General features: G+C 46.4%; 1 long non-coding RNA gene across 1 annotated transcript; it reads left to right on the forward strand.

Annotated features, from left to right (window-relative positions):
• Window positions 1-13,593: 13,593 nt before the first annotated feature.
• Window positions 13,594-14,472, forward strand: LOC148378459 (uncharacterized). The gene is made up of 4 exons (XR_015855865.1): window positions 13,594-13,711; window positions 13,921-13,983; window positions 14,075-14,168; window positions 14,254-14,472. It is a non-coding gene; the product is annotated as an uncharacterized LOC148378459 (long non-coding RNA).
• Window positions 14,473-20,370: the final 5,898 nt, after the last annotated feature.

The raw sequence follows: 20,370 nt of genomic DNA on the forward strand, positions 1-20,370 counted from the left end.
ATTTTGCCTGGGAAGAAAAGTAGATTAAATAAATTTAATAAGTCTTACTACTTCCCATTAAATAAATTAAATACGTCTTGTTTCCACTCCTTTTCAAAACAGTAGTTTAAAACGAGGGCCCTTCACTCAATCTTTAACCTCAACCCCGCACGTTGTGTTGTATCTGTGAATGTTGGTTGTGGCCAAATGATAGTTTTCTTTCATTCGTTTAGGTTCCAAGAAAACTTGATGTAACTCTACTTTTAACTGCCGTTTCAGATAAGCGGGTATTACGTCGCAGTCATGTGCCGCGGATATGACGTAATTGCCGGAACCTCCGCCAAAATTCAAATCTGTTGGCGCGATGGCCGTGAGCCACTGAGCAGCGACGATTATCAACAGAAATATCTTTATTTTCTGCTTGCAACTGGACCGTCTAGAGCGTACACGGTAAGTAACACTCATTGTGTTTAAGGAGATTTACGTTTGTAATAGCAGAAGTGTAGCCGCGTTGCGTTGTACGTGTGAAAATTGGTCGAAGCGAAATGTTAATGTTTAATTTCATTCCTTTAGGTTCCACGGTGTTTGTTGGCTGCAAGTTTTCCACTGCAAGAAGAGGCTCGTATCATTGACCAGGAGCGAGCTACAATGGTGAGTAGCCATAACATTTATGTTAAACACTTCCTATTTCATGTCTAACAGTACTTGATTTAACAAATAACCATAAATAAATACAGTGTGGGCACTGAAGTTAACATATGTGATTATACTGCCTAATCTGTCACCGAGTAGATTGTTGCAAAGTAATATAAGATCCAAAGTTGTAATTCAGAATAGTTTTCAAAAGAAGGCCATTAGAATTATATACAAGTCTGATTACCCTTAACATAACAACAAGCTATTAATTAAATCACAAATTCTTCAATTCAAAGATTTGGTAGATTATCAGACAAATAATGTCTAACAGTAATTGATTTAACACATCACGATAAGTAGATTGAGTGTGGGCACTCTCAAGTTAACAGATATGATTATACTGCCTAATCTGTTACAGAGTATGTTGTTGCCAAGTAATGTAGAATAGATCCAAAGTAGTAATCCAGAATAGTTTTGAAGAGGCCATTAGAATAATAAACAAATCTGATTACCTTGAACATAATAACAAGCTAAGTGTTTAATATGTCCTATGAAGTCAAAATTGGGCACCATAATGTGGTGAAATTTGGAATTGCATCACATCCAATTTTGCCTGGGAACAAACAGATTAAATAAATCTTTGTTTTGAATAAGCCACTCCTTCTCAAACAAGTAAACTCTGCCCATTTCGCGCAGTAGATGTTCTGTTAATATCTAGTATTTATACAAAGTCATAATTTAAATTGCTTTCAACCTTCATTCATCGGTTCAACCAACATTACTCGCTCTTATTACCAACTTGTATTGATTTAACTAAGCGTTTAATACTTCCTATCAGGTCTCAAGGCAAGATTTGGCAAAATACAATTTCAGCAAATCCAATTTTGCCAGGGAACAAAAATAGATTAAATAAACTAAATAAGTCTTCTTCCCATTAAATAAATCAGAAAAGTCTGTCTTGTAACCAGTCCTCTTCAAACAAGTAAAGTCTGCCCATTTTGTGCCGTAGATTTTGTGTCTATGCCTAGTATTTAAGCAAAATCATAATTTAAACGACTTCTTTCCTTCATTCACTTTGGAAATTTGGAATTGCAGCAAATCGAATTTTGCCAGGGAACAAAAATAGATCAATTAAACTAAAGTCTTCTTCCCATTAAATAAATTAAAAAAGTCTGTCTTCTAACCAGTCCTTTTCAAACAAGTAAAGTCTGCCCATTTTGTGCCGTCGATTTTGTGTTAATGCCTAGTATTTATACAAAATCATAATTTAAAGGACTTCATTCCTTCATTCACTTTGGAAATTTGGAATTGCAGCACATCAAATTTTGCCTGGGAAGAAAAGTAGATTAAATAAATTTAATAAGTCTTACTACTTCCCATTAAATAAATTAAATACGTCTTACTTGTTCCCACTCCTTTTCAAAAAAGTAGTTTAAAACGAGGTCCCTTCACTCAACCTTTAACCCTATTTATTCACCTTCTAGGCTAAGTGTTAAAGGCTAAGTGTTAAAGGCTAAGTGTTAAAGGCTAAGTGTTAAAGGCTAAGTGTTAGAGGCTAAGTGCCAGAGGCTAGGCGCCAGAGGCGAGTTTTTGTGGGCTGAAGTTTTAGTGGGGTTAGTGTGAATACAATCCAAAAGAATACAACAGAATACAATACAATAGAATATAATACATAGATTAAATTCAATAGCTCTTACTACTTCCCATTAAATAAATTAAATACGTCTTACTTGTTCCCAATCCTTTTCAAAAAAGTAGTTTAAAACGAGGGCCCTTCACTCAACCTTTAACCTCAACCCCGCACGTCACATTGTGTTGTATCTGTGAATGTTGGTTGTGGCCAAATGATAGTTTTCTTTCATTCGTTTAGGTTCCACGGTGTTTGTTGGCTATGTTTTCCACTGTCAGAAGGATGAAAATACAAAGTACAACGCTTGGACGTGGGCGAAGACGTCACCGGTGAGTCCTTCCTTCCTATTTATTTACCTTCTAGATGCTAGAGGCTAAGTGTTAGAGGCTAAGTGTTAGAGGCTAAGTGTTAAAGGCAACACAATACGAACAACACAACACAATACGAACAACTCAACACAATATGAACAACACAATATGAACAACACAACACAATACGAACAACACAACACAATACGAACAACACAACACAATACGAACAACACAACACATTACGAACAACACAACACAATACGAACAACACAACGATACTGCACTGAACAACACGATACCGCACTGAGAAACACGATACCGCACTGAACAACACGATACCGCACTGAACAACACCATGCCGCACTGAACACCATGCCACACTGAAAGACACCATGCCGCACTGAACGACACCATGCCGCACTGAAAGACACCATCCCGCACTGAACACCATGCCGCACTGAACAACACCATCCTGCACTGAACAACACCATCCCGCACTGAACAACACCATGCCGCACTGAACAACATTATGCCGCACTGAACATTATGCCGCACTGAACAACACCATGCCGCACTGAACAACACCATGCCGCACTGAACAACATTATGCCGCACTGAACAACACCATGCCGCACTGAACAACACCATCCTGCACTGAACAACACCATTCCGCATTGAACACCATGCCGCACTGAACAACACCATCCCGCACTGAACACCATCCCGCACTGAACAACACCATGCCGCACTGAACAACATTATGCCGCACTGAACAACATTATGCCGCACTGAACAACACCATGCCACACTGAACAACACCATGCCGCACTGAACAACACCATGCCGCACTGAACATTATAACGCACTGAACAACACCATCCCGCACTGAACAACACCATGCCGCACTAAACAACATTATGCCGCACTGAACAACATTATGCCGAAATGAACAACACCATGCCGCACTGAACAACACCATGCCGCACTGAACAACACCATGCCGCACTGAACAACACCATGCCGCACTGAACAACACCATGCCGCAATGAACAACACCATCCCGCACTGAACAACATTATGCCGCACTGAACAACATTATGCCGCACTGAACAACATTATGCCGCACTGAACAACATTATGCCGCACTGAACAACATTATGCCGCACTGAACAACATTATGCCGCACTGAACAACACCATGCCGCACTGAACAACACCATGCCGCACTGAACAACACCATGCCGCACTGAACAACACCATGCCGCACTGAACAACACCATGCCGCACTGAACAACACGATCCCGCATTGAACAACACCATGCCGCACTGAACAACACCATCCTGCACTGAACAACACCATCCCGCACTGAACAACATTATGGCGCACTGAACAACATTATGCCGCACTGAACAACACCATGCCGCACTGAACAACACCATGCCGCACTGAACAACACCATGCCGCAATGAACAACACCATCCCGCAATGAACAACACCATGCCGCACTGAGCAACACCATGCCGCACTGAACAACACCATGCCGCACTGAACAACACCATTCCGCACTGAACAACACCATGCCGCACTGAACAACATTACGCTGCACTGAACAACACCATGCCGCACTGAACAACACCATGCCGCACTGAACAACACCATGCCGCACTGAACAACACCATGCCGCATTGAACAACACCATGCCGCATTGAACAACACCATGCCGCACTGAACAACACCATCCTGCACTGAACAACACCATGCCGCATTGAACAACACCATGCCGCACTGAACAACACCATCCTGCACTGAACAACACCATCCCGCACTGAACAACACCATCCCGCATTGAACAACACCATCCTGCACTGAACAACACCATGCCGCACTGAACAACACCATGCCGCACTGAACAACACCATTCCGCACTGAACAACACCATGCCGCACTGAACAACACCATCCTGCACTGAACAACACCATCCCGCACTGAACAACACCATCCCGCATTGAACAACACCATCCTGCACTGAACAACACCATCCTGCACTGAACAACACCATGCCGCACTGAACAACACCATGCCGCACTGAACAACACCATGCCGCACTGAACAACACCATGCCGCACTGAACAACATTATGCCGCACTGAACAACATTATGCCGCACTGAACAACATTATGCCGCACTGAACAACACCATGCCGCACTGAACAACACCATGCTGCACTGAACAACATTATGCCGCACTGAACAACACGATCCCGCATTGAACAACACCATCCCGCACTGAACAACACCATGCCGCACTGAACAACACCATGCCGCACTGAACAACATTATGCCGCACTGAACAACATTATGCCGCACTGAACAACATTATGCCGCACTGAACAACATTATGCCGCACTGAACAACACCATGCCGCACTGAACAACACCATGCCGCACTGAACAACACCATGCCGCACTGAACAACACCATGCCGCACTGAACAACACGATCCCGCATTGAACAACACCATGCCGCACTGAACAACACCATCCTGCACTGAACAACACCATCCCGCACTGAACAACACCATGCCGCACTGAACAACATTATGCCGCACTGAACAACATTATGCCACACTGAACAACACCATGCCGCACTGAACAACGCCATGCCGCACTGAACAACACCATCCCGCACTGAACAACACCATGCCGCATTGAACAACACCATGCCGCACTGAACAACACCATCCTGCACTGAACAACACCATCCCGCACTGAACAACACCATCCCGCACTGAACAACATTATGGCGCACTGAACAACATTATGCCGCACTGAACAACACCATGCCGCACTGAACAACACCATGCCGCACTGAACAACACCATGCCGCACTGAACAACATTATGCCGCACTGAACAACATTATGCCGCACTGAACAACACCATGCCGCACTGAACAACACCATGCCGCACTGAACAACACCATGCCGCACTGAACAACACGACGTCGCACTGAACAACACGACGCCGCACAGAACAACACGACGCCGCACAGAATAACACAATACCGCACAGAACAACACAATACCGCACAAACAGTTTTAGATATTACGTCGCAGTCATGTGACGCGGACATGACGTCAATAGGCGGAACTCACGGCAAAATTATAATCCGTGGGCGTGGCTTGCAACAGGAAGTAGGAAAGCGGCAATTCTGGCAAACAAGACACAGCGGTTAGTAACACGATGACTAACAAGGCAAATATTTTTGTTTTCAGCTTGCAACTTGACCGTCTAGAGCGTACAAGGTAATTACAACTGGGTTTTTTTAGCCCTGAAAAGCGAGGGAGTGTGGCGTTTGGGAGGAATGTCGAACTCGGCGTCTGCTTCCAGCCACAGACGCCAAATTTCGACGATTATTTCGACTGGTCAACGGTTGTAAATTATTGCGTTGACTAAAAACTTTATTTAACTCTACTCTTAACTTTGCCGTTTCAGATATGCGGGTATTACACCGCGGAAATGACGTCAATAGGCTGAACTCTCGCCAAAATTCAAATCTGTGGGCGCAATGGCCTTGAGCGAGACACCGGATACAAACACGACGATTATCAACAGAAATATCTTTATTTTCTGCTTGCCAGTGGACCGTCTAGAGCGTACACGGTAAGTACAACTCATTGTGTTTAAAAAGATTTACGTTTGTGTAGTTTGCGTTGCGTTGTATCTGTGAATGTTGGTTGAGGCTAAATGTTAATGTTTAATTTCATTCCTTTAGGTTCCACGGTGTTTGTTGGCTGTATGTTTTCCACTGCAAGAAGAGGCTCGTATCATTGACCAGCAGGAGCTACAATGGTGAGTACCCCTTTCGTCTTCCATTTATGTTAAACACTTCCTATTTCATGTCTAACAGTACTCGATTTAACAAATAACCATAAATAAATACAGTGTGGGCAGTCAAGTTAACATATGTGATTATCCTGCCTAATATGTTTATCACAAATATGTCACTAATCACTAATATGTTTATTTGTTTATCACAACACCTTTGGACCTTCAGCAATCGATTATTTCCCTTCATCTACATAGAGACAGAACGATGGTGTCTTAAACATCTCATTCATTTCACCAAATAACTTCACGCAGGTGGATAACGGCCGTCTCGGTCACGCTATGTTGCGTGATGCAGTTTTGAGGAACCAAATGCATTTATTCAATGAATAAGTCAAGCTAGTTCTATGTTTATGATGTTGTAAGTTACGGTACCGATTGAAGTTGAGTTCGAAGCCAGTGGAAAACAGCGCTGCGTTTGTGCTCTCCAGGTACAAATGTTGTGATCTCTGACTGACGACCGGGCGAGACTCGAGTAAGAGATGTCCAAACGAGCTCCGGCAGGGCGGGCCAAGGCGGAGCGAACGGACGCCCTTCAGGCCGCCAATGACGAGCTGAGAACCAAACTGATGGACGTCCAGTTAGAACTTCAGCAGGAGAAGAACAAGGTGAAAACCTCAACAGACAGACACTGCCTGCCTCCCTGCCTGCCTCCCTGCCTGCCTCCCTCCCTCCCTCCCAGTTTTCCCGATGTAGATTAGACATGCGTGTGCCATGACTGTGTCAGCCTACATCAACAAATGCACCGAGGACGTCAGCACCACTAAGAATATCATCACCCGGGGCAACCAACGACCCTGGATGACTGAGGAGGTACGTCAAACGCTACGAGCGCGGAACTCTGCCTTCAAGTCTGGCGACAAGGAGACACTGAGGACAGCGAGAGCCAACTTGAACCGTGCCATCAGGATAGCGAAGCGAGACCGCAGTCGAAAATTTCAGGATCGTTTCCACGACGTCAAAAACATCAGGAGTATGTGGCAAGGCATACGGGCGATTACAGACTACAACTCACCCTCCCCCCCCCCGGTGGGTGTAGTTGATGCTGACTTTCTAAATGGTCTAAATAACTTCTTTGGGAGGTTCGAGGCACTAAACGGCACTCCAGCAGTTAAAACTGTCCCCCATCAGGAAGAGGAGGTACTCTGCCTTGACTCCGCCGATGTGTTGAAGACCCTGAGGAGAGTCAACCCCTGTAAGGCCCCTGGCCCCGACAACATTCCTGGGCGTGTGTTCAGGGAATGTGCAAGTCATCTGGCTGGGGTCATCACAGACATTTTTAACACCTCGCTGGGCCAAGCCACAGTGCCGGCGTGCTTTAAGACTGCCTCCATCATTCCGGTGCCGAAGAAACCTCAAATCACCTCATTTAATGATTACCGGCCTGTTGCACTGACTCCGGTTATGATGAAGTGCTTCGAAAGGCTGCTTAAAGGTCACATCGTTTCCAGACTCCCCCTATTATTTGACCCGTTCCAGTTTGCCGACCGGCAAAACCGCTCCACTCAGGACGCCATCTCCTCCGTTCTTCACCTGAGCCTGGCTCACCTGGAGGAGAAGAACACCCATGTGCGGATGCTGTTCCTGGACTTCAGCTCAGCGTTTAACACCATCATCCCACAGCATCTGGTAGGAAAATTGGAACACCTGGGCTTCAACACCCCCCTTCGCAACTGGCTGCTAGACTTCCTCACCAACAGACCTCAGTCAGTCCGGGTCGGACAGAACACCTCTGATGTCATCACTCTCAGCACAGGCTCCCCTCAGGGCTGCGTCCTGAGCCCCCTGCTGTTCACCCTGATGACACACGACTGCGTCCTCAGGTTCACCACCAATCACATCGTGAAGTCAGCAGACGACACAACGGTGGTGGGGCTCATCAGAGACAACAACGACCTGGACTACAGAGAGGAGGTGGAGCAGCTGGTGGGCTGGTGCAGAGAAAACAGCCTGATCCTGAATGAGGAGAAGATGAAGGAGATCATCGTCGACTTCAGGAGAAAACAGCCTCACCACGCTCCACTGATCATCAACAGCTCAGCTGTGGAGGTGGTCAGCACCACCAAATTCCTGGGGGTCCACATCACAGAAGACCTCACCTGGACTATGAACACTACGGCACTGGTCAAGAGGGCACAGAAGCGCTTGTACTTACAGCGGAGGATGAGGAGAGCCCACCTGCCCCCACCCATCATGAGGACGTTCTACAGGAGCACCATAGAGAGCATTCTGACAAGCTGTCTCTCTGTGTGGTGTGGAGGCTGCACCGCCTCCGATTGGAAGAACGTGAGGAGAGTGGTGAGGACAGCAGAGAGGATCATAGGGGCTCCTCTTCCCTCCATTCAGGACATTTCATCTCAGCGCTGCATGTCCCGTGCCCGTAACATCATCAATGACCCATCACACCCCCACCATGGACTGTTCTCCCTGCTGCCCTCTGGGAAGAGGTTTGCAGCATCCGCTGCAGGTCCACCAGGTTCTGCAACAGCTTTTTCCCTGCTGTCATCAGACTGTTGAACACTAGAACTGTTGAGCTCTAAACTGAACTCTGCATCACACATTCACAGAACTGTACTTTATGACACTACGGACCTCTATCTTGCACTATCTCGCACTACCAACTTTACTGAACTTGTATAAACCCTTTAAATAGAAGTTTAATACATGGTTTAGCATTCCTCTGCACACTCTTGAATACTGTTTTGCCTACTTGCACTATTGCATAATTATCACTGCTGCACTTTATACTTATTTTTAATATATATATATATATATATATATATATAGTATATGTATATATATATATATTTTCATAGGATATGTTACTTCTATTCAACTGCAATATCACTACTTTGTTGTAAGACGTATGCAACGGAATTTCGTTTTGTATGCACCATGTGCAGACAAGATGACAATAAAGTTTGTCTAAGTCTAAGTCATGTCAGGTCAGCTGTCTGGAGAGAGAGAGAAGTCAGGACCTGCGGGCGGAGCACCACCGTGCCACCGCCGCCATGACGGAACTCAAAAGCAAACTCCATGAGGAGAAGCAGAAAGAGTTAGCCATTACCAGGGAGACATTACTGCGGCAGCATGAAATGGAGCTGATGAGAGTGATCAAAATCAAAGATGGAGAGATCCAGCGACTGAATGCCTTGGTCCTCAGCCTGAGGGACGGCTCCATGGACAAGGTGATCCGCTCTATCCGTGTCTGACTATCCGCACGCCACGTCGGGCTTCGATGCGGCCGCTACCGTATTGTGTAGCTTGTCCCCAGTAAGCGTCGCGGCGCTCCGTTGCGGTCTCAACGGCCCGGTGTGGCGCAATGTCTGCTCAGGTGAGGAGGGGGGGCGCTTTGCTGGCGGAGGTGGAGGAGACGCGGCGGTGTCGGGAGACCGAGCGGTGTCGCCTCCACCAGGAGCGCGGAAGAAGCCCTGGCAGCGGCCCAGCAGGCCTGGCAGTCCCGAGCGGCCGAGCTCCGATCGGCTCATCACCAGCATCGGGAGGAGCTGAGCCGAACCAAGAGAGACTGCGAGAGGGAGATCCGCCGACTGGTAGGACTGATCAGATGCGCGGTGCGTGGCTATGTTCCCAATTTCGTTGTATACCTGCAGTGCAATGACACCTAAGGCATTCTATTCTATTCTATTTCACAAGAAGAAAATGTCCGGTTGCTCGCTTCGCTTTTGTCACAGCAAAGGTGTTCTAGTCGATTCAAGAAAAAAATTGGCCGGTTGCTCTCTTTGTTTTTGTCACAATTCTGGCAAATGAGTTTGCCCGCCTGCCTGAGCGCTCCCCGTTTGTACATCCAGACGGATGAGATCAAGCTGAAAGACAGAGCGGTTAGTGTTTTGGATGAAGCCCTGGGGCCGGCCACGTCCACCGCCTTCAGCTGCAGACTCAGGCTGCCGAGCAGCAGATCGCTGCCCTGAGGGATTCCCAAAGGGCAGGCCTAAACTACCCTGGAAGTGGGGTCAACGCCGCTACTAGCAATCCTCTTCATTGCGTAAGCCACCTCATCACACACTTGCAGTACGCATGACTTAGTTCGTTGCTGGAGGAAGGTAGCACAAAAACAGTTTTGAACTTTGAACGAGTGCTTGTGTGTGTGTGTTGCGGGGCGTTTTCAGTCTCAGGAGGATCGGGACACGCGACGGTTTCATCTGAAAATCGCTGAGCTCAGCGCAGTCATCAGGAAACTGGAGGATCGAAACGCCCTGCTTTCTGAAGAGCGCAATGAACTGGTAATTTATTGACGGCACGCTTGAAGGTTTGCGCTACGTTTGATGCGCGCCATCCAGCGATGCACCCATTGCGCTTGCTTATTAGTTGAGCGGCGCGGCGAGTCGGTTGCCTGGTAGATGTCTTTTATTGGGAGCCAAAGCCACGATTCCGTTCAAACCGATGCAAAAGGAATGGATACGTTCTGGCCCGCGTGTTGTGCGTCTTTCACATCCCGCACTTCATGCTTGCAGCTAAAGCGACTGAGAGAAACAGAAAGCCAGTTTCTGCCACTCCTGTACAAAAACAAACGCCTGAGCAGGAAGAATGAAGAACTCTCGCTGGTGCTGTGTCGCCTTGAAAACAAAGTGCGCTTTGTCACCCAGGAGAACGAGGAGATGGCAAGCTTGGTAAGTCGACGCGGACAACGGCGGCGTGCCAACAGAGTCCACTGCATTTGTGTTCCACAGAGAAGGCCTAGTTCGCTCAATGACCTGGACCGCGGTTGCGGCCAGCAGGACGGTGAAATGGAGTTCCTTCAAGTTGTGGAGCAGCGGCACATCATCGACGACTTGTCCAAGGTCTTCAGGCAGGCGACTCGGTGCACGTACGGCAGCGCCGCGCTCGCTCGCTGTCGCCAGGAAACCTTTTCCGTCCAAAGCTTGGCCGGCGGCCGCCATCCAAAAAATTGGCCCCTTAAATTCCGACCTTTCAAGCAGGAGCATTGTGCGCACGCGTTTGAACACGCTTTAGACTTGTTTTGCCGTTTTCAGCAGCTCAAAGCTCCCGTTTTGTCAGCGCCTTTGCCACTCGCTGTGCGCTGAAAACGACGGACTTGCCCGGCTGCTCAGCCCGTCAACCATGAGCCGCGAGCGCGACGTCATTGTCCGTAGGCAGCTAGTGGCAAAATGCACCCTGTTAGAGTTGCGCTCGCTCCAACTTATTTTGCAAGAACCACACGGGAGACAAGTAAGTTCTTTTGGACACCTGCAGGTGGAGAGTCCATCCGTTGTACGAATGAAGTCTGACTCTCGGCTCCTGCACGAGCATTTTAATTACCGTATTTGCCGGTGTACAGGTCGACTCGGTGTATAAGTCGACCCCCTAAAATTCGACGGAAATTTACGATTTTATGATATATCCTTTGTATAAGTCGAGCTCAATTGTTGCATTATATTAAACTTCAAAATTCAATATGCGAAATTTATTGACGAAATGTGTTCAAATTCCGGGAGGCCGTGCGCATGCGGCTGTTTATAAGCACCGCGGAGGAGATCGCGGCCGGCGAGCTCGCGCACGCCGCCCGGCACCAACGGGAGGCCGGAAATAGCTCCAAGCCGAGCGGATTGGCACTTTATAAGCACCGCGGAGGTGGTCGCGGCGCCTCATTGGACTTCCAGCGGCCGGCGAGCTCGCGCACCCGCCCGGCACATCCGGGAGGCCGTGCGCACGAGCCAAGTGGCCGAAAATAGCCCCCGCCGAGCGGATCGGCTGTTTATAAGCACCGCGGAGGAGGTCGCGGCGCCTCATTGGACTTCCAGCGGCCGGCGAGCTCGCGCACCCGCCCGGCACATCCGGGAGGCCGTGCGCACGAGCCAAGTGGCCGAAAATAGCCCCCGCCGAGCGGATCGGCTGTTTATAAGCACCGCGGAGGTGGTCGCGGCGCCTCATTCGACTTCCAGCGGGCCGCGCACTCGCGCACGCCGCCCGGTTCAAATTTTCTAAGTGCAACGCACAATGAGATGCATGAGAAACGGCCTTGGTTACCATCACATTTGAAGCGATGAATACGAAGTTAAATTTTATGACTCGGTGTATAAGTCGAGGTCGATTTTTTTCGGTCGATTTTGGATCGAAAAAGGTCGACCAATACACCGGCAAATACGGTAAGAGAAACAGGGTGGGTGTAAGAGTGGATTGAATAGAGGAAGCCCTTGACCTCTAGTCAAAACATAGCAAGGGGTGTTTTACGACTTTGTGTAGGAAGGGATAAGCGATAGGGATAAATAAGGGATAAATAATATTATTTATTACAGGTTGCAGTCAAAGTCAAAGCAACATAATGATACGATAAAGATAATCTGGAAAACCCTGACACACCCTGTAGTTGTCACTTTTGGAAAAGACGAGCGTCCCTCCAATCATCGCCGGTGACGTGTTTTTCAGGCTCTGGAGACAGGAGCTCATGTCAGAAATGTCATTGTGAGTCGCGTTTGTTTCTGCGCCGGAGCCGTTCGTTCCCTTTGCATCCAAAGAATCTCAAAGGCGGATTATTTGTGTCGACAGGAGAGAGATTTGCTGCTACGATACCGACGTCGAGAATCTCTGAGGAGGAACAAAGCGTGAGGTCCTGCAAGGTGAGTCTGTTTGTTTGCGGCTGCTTGGTGTTGCGCAAGATGAAATGGCCTTTTTCTCGCTATCGTTCCTCTCGTCGATTCATCGTGAGGTGTCGCTTCAGTTTGTTCAGAGAGATGTTTGCTTCCGCGCCCGCAGGTCATCGAAACATTTTACGGCTACGACGAAGACGTGTTGGTGGACTCGGACGGATCGTCCTTGTCTTTTCGCACCGACAGAACCCCCGACACGGAACCCGAAGAGGTAGCCCGCCATTTCTGCCAGCGTATTGGCACCAAACATTCCTCTTAAGCCTGGAATCGGACTCGTCTTTGCGTCGCGGGTGCTTTGTCGCCGGTCTGACTGATTCTGGTACTAGTGCTGTGTTGCATTGGTGTGTGCATGAAGAGGCGGAGCTTCGCTACCGCCAGCTGACGCAAGAATATCAAGCGCTGCAACGAGCCTACGCTCTGCTAGCCCAGACCAGCGAAGGGGACTACGACGCCGAGAAGGAGATCAAGGTGGCGCCCCTTCCCGCAACCCCCGGCCGGGTCGCAGCCTCCCCGTTCTCACCCAGCCTCGGGTGTTCTCTGGTCTGAAAGGAGGAGGAGGAGCCTCCCTCCTCCTCCTTTCAGACCAGAGAAAAGCTGATGGTAGAAATGGGTCACTATCAAAGCAGAGTAGCAGATCTGGAGTCAGCGCTGAAGCAACAAGGACAGGTAAGCTCATCAATGAGCACACCTTTTTCTTAGACAAATTAGCTACATTCTTCAGTCACTCATTCGTCTGGCATTACTGGACCAACCCCCCCCCGAACGTGGCTGGGAAAATGCGGAGAAAAGCAAATGTCATTTTCCAGTCAACCAAAGAATTTGTGGATGAAAATGACACAACATTCCAAAGCTGTCCACGCGTTTGTCTCTTCTAGAATGTCAAGTGGGTGGAGGAGAAGCAGCTGCTGCGTCAGAGCAATCAGCAGTTGGCCGAAAAGGTGACGGAAAGAAAGGCGCTGGGCGGAGTCGCTTGGCGTCACACCCGACGGGAAGCCCCGCAGATGAGGTCTGACTGTCTTTTCAAGTCAGGCGGATGGAGGCAGAAGAAGCGCGTCTGAAAGAGCACATCCAGGATATCCGAGACCAAAACGAACTGCTTGAGTTCCGCATCCTGGAGCTGGAGGTGGGAAGACTCGCACAAGCGTGTTGAGGCCAGAGATGTGACGGACGGACGGACGGACGGACGGATGCATGCCTCTGCTTTTCAGGAGAGGGAGTGGCGCTCCCCCGTCTTGAAGTTTCTGCAAGTCCGTTTCCCAGACGGCCTCAGCCCTTTGCAGATCTACTGCGAGGCCGAGGGCGTGAGCGTACGTAAGGCGTCCCTCGCAACCCTAACCTTAACCCGAGGTCCCAGAACACCTTACATTGCTCCTTGCGCCTTTCCCCCGGACATCGTCATCAGTGATCTGATGAAGAAGCTGGACATCCTGGGCTATAACGCCGTAAGTGTATGTCGAACTCCTTATGTTCGCACTCCACGAGACTCGGCGGCTCAAATGTGACTTTTGGAAGGCTTTGCGCTGAAAGAAGCTTGTTGACGCTGTGCCTTTGGGCTCTTCTATGTTCTGCAAGCAGAAGGGCTACCTGGATGAAGAGTTGGACTTCAGGAAGTGTTCCATGGACCAGGCTCATAAGGTAAGCCTCCCTCAAATCTCCCGCCGGACCACTGATGGACGAGGATTGCGGCCCAGAGGATCCTGGAGCTGGAGGCCATGTTGTACGAGGCGCTACCGCAGCGGGACTGCCCCGCCACGGACGGCGAAAAAGCCAGCCACGCTGGCGTGAATGACGTGCTGACGGCGGATCAGAGAGAAGAGCTTAGGAGCGCCGTGGACCAATGGAAGCGAGCCCTGATGTGCGAGTTGAGGGAGCGCGACGCTTGCATCCTCCAAGAGAGAATGGATCTGCTGCACAGCGCGCAACAGGTAAGGGCCCAAAGCCAGCCCGGCACTTACTTGCACGCTTACTGGCTTTTGAATGCCACTTTCCATTTGTCCGTCCTAGAGGAACAAAGAGCTGAAAGAATTCATCGAAGCTCAGAAGAGACAAATCAAACAATTGGAGGAGAAGTTTCTGTTTCTCTTTCTATTCTTCTCCTTGGCCTTCATTCTGTGGCCCTAACACCAGCTGGTGAGTGAGCTCCATCGGCACCGCACTCGACACCTCCGATACACTGCCAGCCGGTCTCAGACGTTGGCAGACGCTCCGATGCCAACGTATACCCCCCGCCACGGTGACAGAGGCACCGCGTCACACCGGCGCTCATCCAATCAGAAGGCAGGAAAAGCAAATTCACATGCAGGGCACTTTTGAACCAGAAAAGAGCGCCACAAAAAACGGTTGTTGCCCCAAACGCGCACTAAAAAGGGTCAGAATAACAAGAGTCCCACTGGCCAGCCGGGGCCACCCGTCCAGCTGTTTCTTCAGGGGGGAAAAAAATTGGAGTCACCGGTGAGTACATTTTGCATTTAGCTCTGCTTTTCTGCTTCTGTCTTCAAGTGTGTGGCATCCTGCGATCAAAGATTCAGCCAACCCCAAAGCGGTTGACCTCAACGTCCCACCACCATGCCTACCAGAGCAGGTGACGTGATGCTTTGGACATCCTTCCGTCTCAGATGCCCAAAAGTACTCTTTGCCACATCTGCGGCAATACGGTGTCTTTTCAAAGGTGCAAATAAATCCAGCATGGGCGGAACACGCACGTCTTCGGTTTTTCCCGCTTTGTTTGTGTGACAGCTGTTGTGAAAATTTTATACAAATAAAGTTGTATAGTACAGGTTTGGCCAAGCCGCAACTCCCGAACCGCATGCGGCTCTTTTATGTTCATATCAACATTTGTGTGTGTGTGTGTGTGGGGGGGGGGGGGTTGTGCGTGTTGGCTTCACTTGAGTTCAATTTGGTATTTTGGTCAAAAGCGCATGTGGTGAAATTCCACAAAGTAGGATGGGCAAACACATTTCTTTAAACTATGAGTGTCAATTGGGCTCTCGAAATGGCAGGGAAAAGATGCACAGCAAAACGAAAATACGTAGATGAACGCAGGACGTTTTAATCAGAGTGGGAAAGTTTCTATTTTTTGTTGAAAGTGATGGCAAACCATTCTGCCTGATATGTCAGACCTCAGCGCATTTCAAAGATTCAAATCTTCAGCGCCATGCACTTCAGCTCACTCCATGCTAACATTGATCAGGCGTCGAACCCGCAACATCATGCTTAAGAGGTGGCCATGCTAACCAGTGCGCCATTATGTCAACGCATAATAACTAAGTCTACTGATCAAAACAGCGGTTACTATATGACGTCGCTACGTCGTGGTCACGTGACGCAGACAAGACGTCAATGGACGTGGGCAGAGTTAACTTGTTTAAAAGGGAGTGGGCAGAAGAAATATTTAATTTATTTAAATCTATTTTGAGTGCACACCATTATGCCAATGCATAACAACTGTAAATCTACTAAACAAAACAGCGGTTGCTATATGACATCTGCCACGTCGTGGTCACGTGACATACGTGACGTCGATGGGCGTAACTTTCGCCGGAATTCAAATCCGCGGGGAGAGTTAACTTGTTTAAAAGAGAGTGGGCAGAAGAATTATTTAATTTATTTAAATCTATTTGGTGTGTGCGCCATTATGTCAATGCATAACAACTGTAAGTCTACTAAACAAAACAGCGGTTGCTATATGACGTCTGCCACGTCGTGGTCACGTGACGCGGACGTGACGTCGACGCCTACTTTACATCCCACCGATCACAGGACCCCCTCGGCTGCATAACCGTGCCCCCTTCCCAACCAATCGGATTTGCTATACGCGAAAACGACGCCAATGGAAAGAGCTTCCGCCCAAATTTAAATCCGTGGGCGTGGCTCGCAGCAGGAAGTAGGAAAATGGCGGCGATGTTGACAAAGACACAGCGGATGGTAACATACGACTAACAAGAGAAATATTTTTATTTTCTGCTTGCAACTGGACCGTCCAGAGCGTACACGGTAAGTACAACTCATCGTTTTTAAAAAGAAGTACTTTTGTTGCCCTGAAAAGCGAGTGAGCGTGGCGTTTGTGGGGGACGTCGAATTTCGACGATTCTTTCTGGTCAACGGTTGTAAATGATTGTGTTGATTAAAAAAGAAAACTTGATGTAACTCTACTTTTAACTGCCGTTTCAGATAGATTTGGAATTGCATCACATCCAATTTTGCCTAGAGCGTACACGGTAAGTAACACTCGTTGTGTTTAAGGAGATTTACGTTTGTAATAGCAGAAGTGTAGCCGCGTTGCGTTGTACGTGTGAATGTTGGTCCAGGCGAAATGTTAATGTTTAATTTCATTCCTTTAGGTTCCACGGTGTTTGTTGGCTGCAAGTTTTCCACTGCAAGAAGAGGCTCGTATCATTGACCAGGAGCGAGCTACAATGGTGAGTAGCCATAACATTTATGTTAAACACTTCCTATTTCATGTCTAACAGTACTTGATTTAACAAATAACCATAAATAAATACAGTGTGGGCACTGAAGTTAACATATGTGATTATACTGCCTAATCTGTCACCGAGTAGATTGTTGCAAAGTAATATAAGATCCAAAGTTGTAATTCAGAATAGTTTTCAAAAGAAGGCCATTAGAATTATATACAAGTCTGATTACCCTGAACAAGCTATTAATTAAATCACAAATTCTTCAATTCAAAGATTTGGTAGATTATCAGACAAATAATGTCTAACAGTAATTGATTTAACACATCACGATAAGTAGATTGAGTGTGGGCACTCTCAAGTTAACATATATGATTATACTGCCTAATCTGTTACAGAGTATGTTGTTGCCAAGTAATGTAGAATAGATCCAAAGTAGTAATCCAGAATAGTTTTGAAGAGGCCATTAGAATAATAAACAAATCTGATTACCTTGAACATAATAACAAGCTAAGTGTTTAATATGTCCTATGAAGTCAAAATTGGGCACCATCATGTGGTGAAATTTGGAATTGCATCACATCCAATTTTGCCTGGGAACAAACAGATTAAATAAATCTTAGTTTTGAATAAGCCACTCCTTCTCAAACAAGTAAACTCTGCCCATTTCGCGCAGTAGATGTTCTGTTAATATCTAGTATTTATACAAAGTCATAATTTAAATTGCTTTCAACCTTCATTCATCGGTTCAACCAACATTACTCGCTCTTATTACCAACTTGTATTGATTTAACTAAGCGTTTAATACTTCCTATCAGGTCTCAAGGCAAGATTTGGCAAAATACAATTTTAGCAAATCCAATTTTGCCAGGGAACAAAAATAGATTAAATAAACTAAATAAGTCTTCTTCCCATTAAATAAATCAGAAAAGTCTGTCTTGTAACCAGTCCTCTTCAAACAAGTAAAGTCTGCCCATTTTGTGCCGTAGATTTTGTGTCTATGCCTAGTATTTAAACAAAATCATAATTTAAACGACTTCTTTCCTTCATTCACTTTGGAAATTTGGAATTGCAGCAAATCGAATTTTGCCAGGGAACAAAAATAGATCAATTAAACTAAATAAGTCTTCTTCCCATTAAATAAATTAAAAAAGTCTGTCTTGTAACCAGTCCTTTTCAAACAAGTAAAGTCTGCCCATTTTGTGCCGTCGATTTTGTGTTAATGCCTAGTATTTATACAAAATCATAATTTAAAGGACTTCATTCCTTCATTCACTTTGGAAATTTGGAATTGCAGCACATCAAATTTTGCCTGGGAAGAAAAGTAGATTAAATAAATTTAATAAGTCTTACTACTTCCCATTAAATAAATTAAATACGTCTTACTTGTTCCCACTCCTTTTCAAAACAGTAGTTTAAAACGAGGGCCCTTCACTCAATCTTTAACCTCAACCCCGCACGTTGTGTTGTATCTGTGAATGTTGGTTGTGGCCAAATGATAGTTTTCTTTCATTCGTTTAGGTTCCAAGAAAACTTGATGTAACTCTACTTTTAACTGCCGTTTCAGATAAGCGGGTATTACGTCGCAGTCATGTGCCGCGGATATGACGTAATTGCCCGAACCTCCGCCAAAATTCCAATCTGTTGGCGCGATGGCCGTGAGCCACTGAGCAGCGACGATTATCAACGGAAATATCTTTATTTTCTGCTTGCAACTGGACCGTCTAGAGCGTACACGGTAAGTAACACTCATTGTGTTTAAGGAGATTTACGTTTGTAATAGCAGAAGTGTAGCCGCGTTGCGTTGTACGTGTGAAAATTGGTCGAGGCGAAATGTTAATGTTTAATTTCATTCCTTTAGGTTCCACGGTGTTTGTTGGCTGCAAGTTTTCCACTGCAAGAAGAGGCTCGTATCATTGACCAGGAGCGAGCTACAATGGTGAGTAGCCATAACATTTATGTTAAACACTTCCTATTTCATGTCTAACAGTACTTGATTTAACAAATAACCATAAATAAATACAGTGTGGGCACTGAAGTTAACATATGTGATTATACTGCCTAATCTGTCACCGAGTAGATTGTTGCAAAGTAATATAAGATCCAAAGTTGTAATTCAGAATAGTTTTCAAAAGAAGGCCATTAGAATTATATACAAGTCTGATTACCCTGAACAAGCTATTAATTAAATCACAAATTCTTCAATTCAAAGATTTGGTAGATTATCAGACAAATAATGTCTAACAGTAATTGATTTAACACATCACGATAAGTAGATTGAGTGTGGGCACTCTCAAGTTAACATATATGATTATACTGCCTAATCTGTTAGAGTATGTTGTTGCCAAGTAATGTAGAATAGATCCAAAGTAGTAATCCAGAATAGTTTTGAAGAGGCCATTAGAATAATAAACAAATCTGATTACCTTGAACATAATAACAAGCTAAGTGTTTAATATGTCCTATGAAGTCAAAATTGGGCACCATCATGTGGTGAAATTTGGAATTGCATCACATCCAATTTTGCCTGGGAACAAACAGATTAAATAAATCTTAGTTTTGAATAAGCCACTCCTTCTCAAACAAGTAAACTCTGCCCATTTCGCGCAGTAGATGTTCTGTTAATATCTAGTATTTATACAAAGTCATAATTTAAATTGCTTTCAACCTTCATTCATCGGTTCAACCAACATTACTCGCTCTTATTACCAACTTGTATTGATTTAACTAAGCGTTTAATACTTCCTATCAGGTCTCAAGGCAAGATTTGGCAAAATACAATTTCAGCAAATCCAATTTTGCCAGGGAACAAAAATAGATTAAATAAACTAAATAAGTCTTCTTCCCATTAAATAAATCAGAAAAGTCTGTCTTGTAACCAGTCCTCTTCAAACAAGTAAAGTCTGCCCA

Source organism: Syngnathus floridae, unplaced genomic scaffold, assembly GCF_059516105.1.
Source record: "Syngnathus floridae isolate MCC-2025c unplaced genomic scaffold, RoL_Sflo_1.0 HiC_scaffold_42, whole genome shotgun sequence".
Lineage (NCBI taxonomy): Eukaryota > Metazoa > Chordata > Actinopteri > Syngnathiformes > Syngnathidae > Syngnathus > Syngnathus floridae.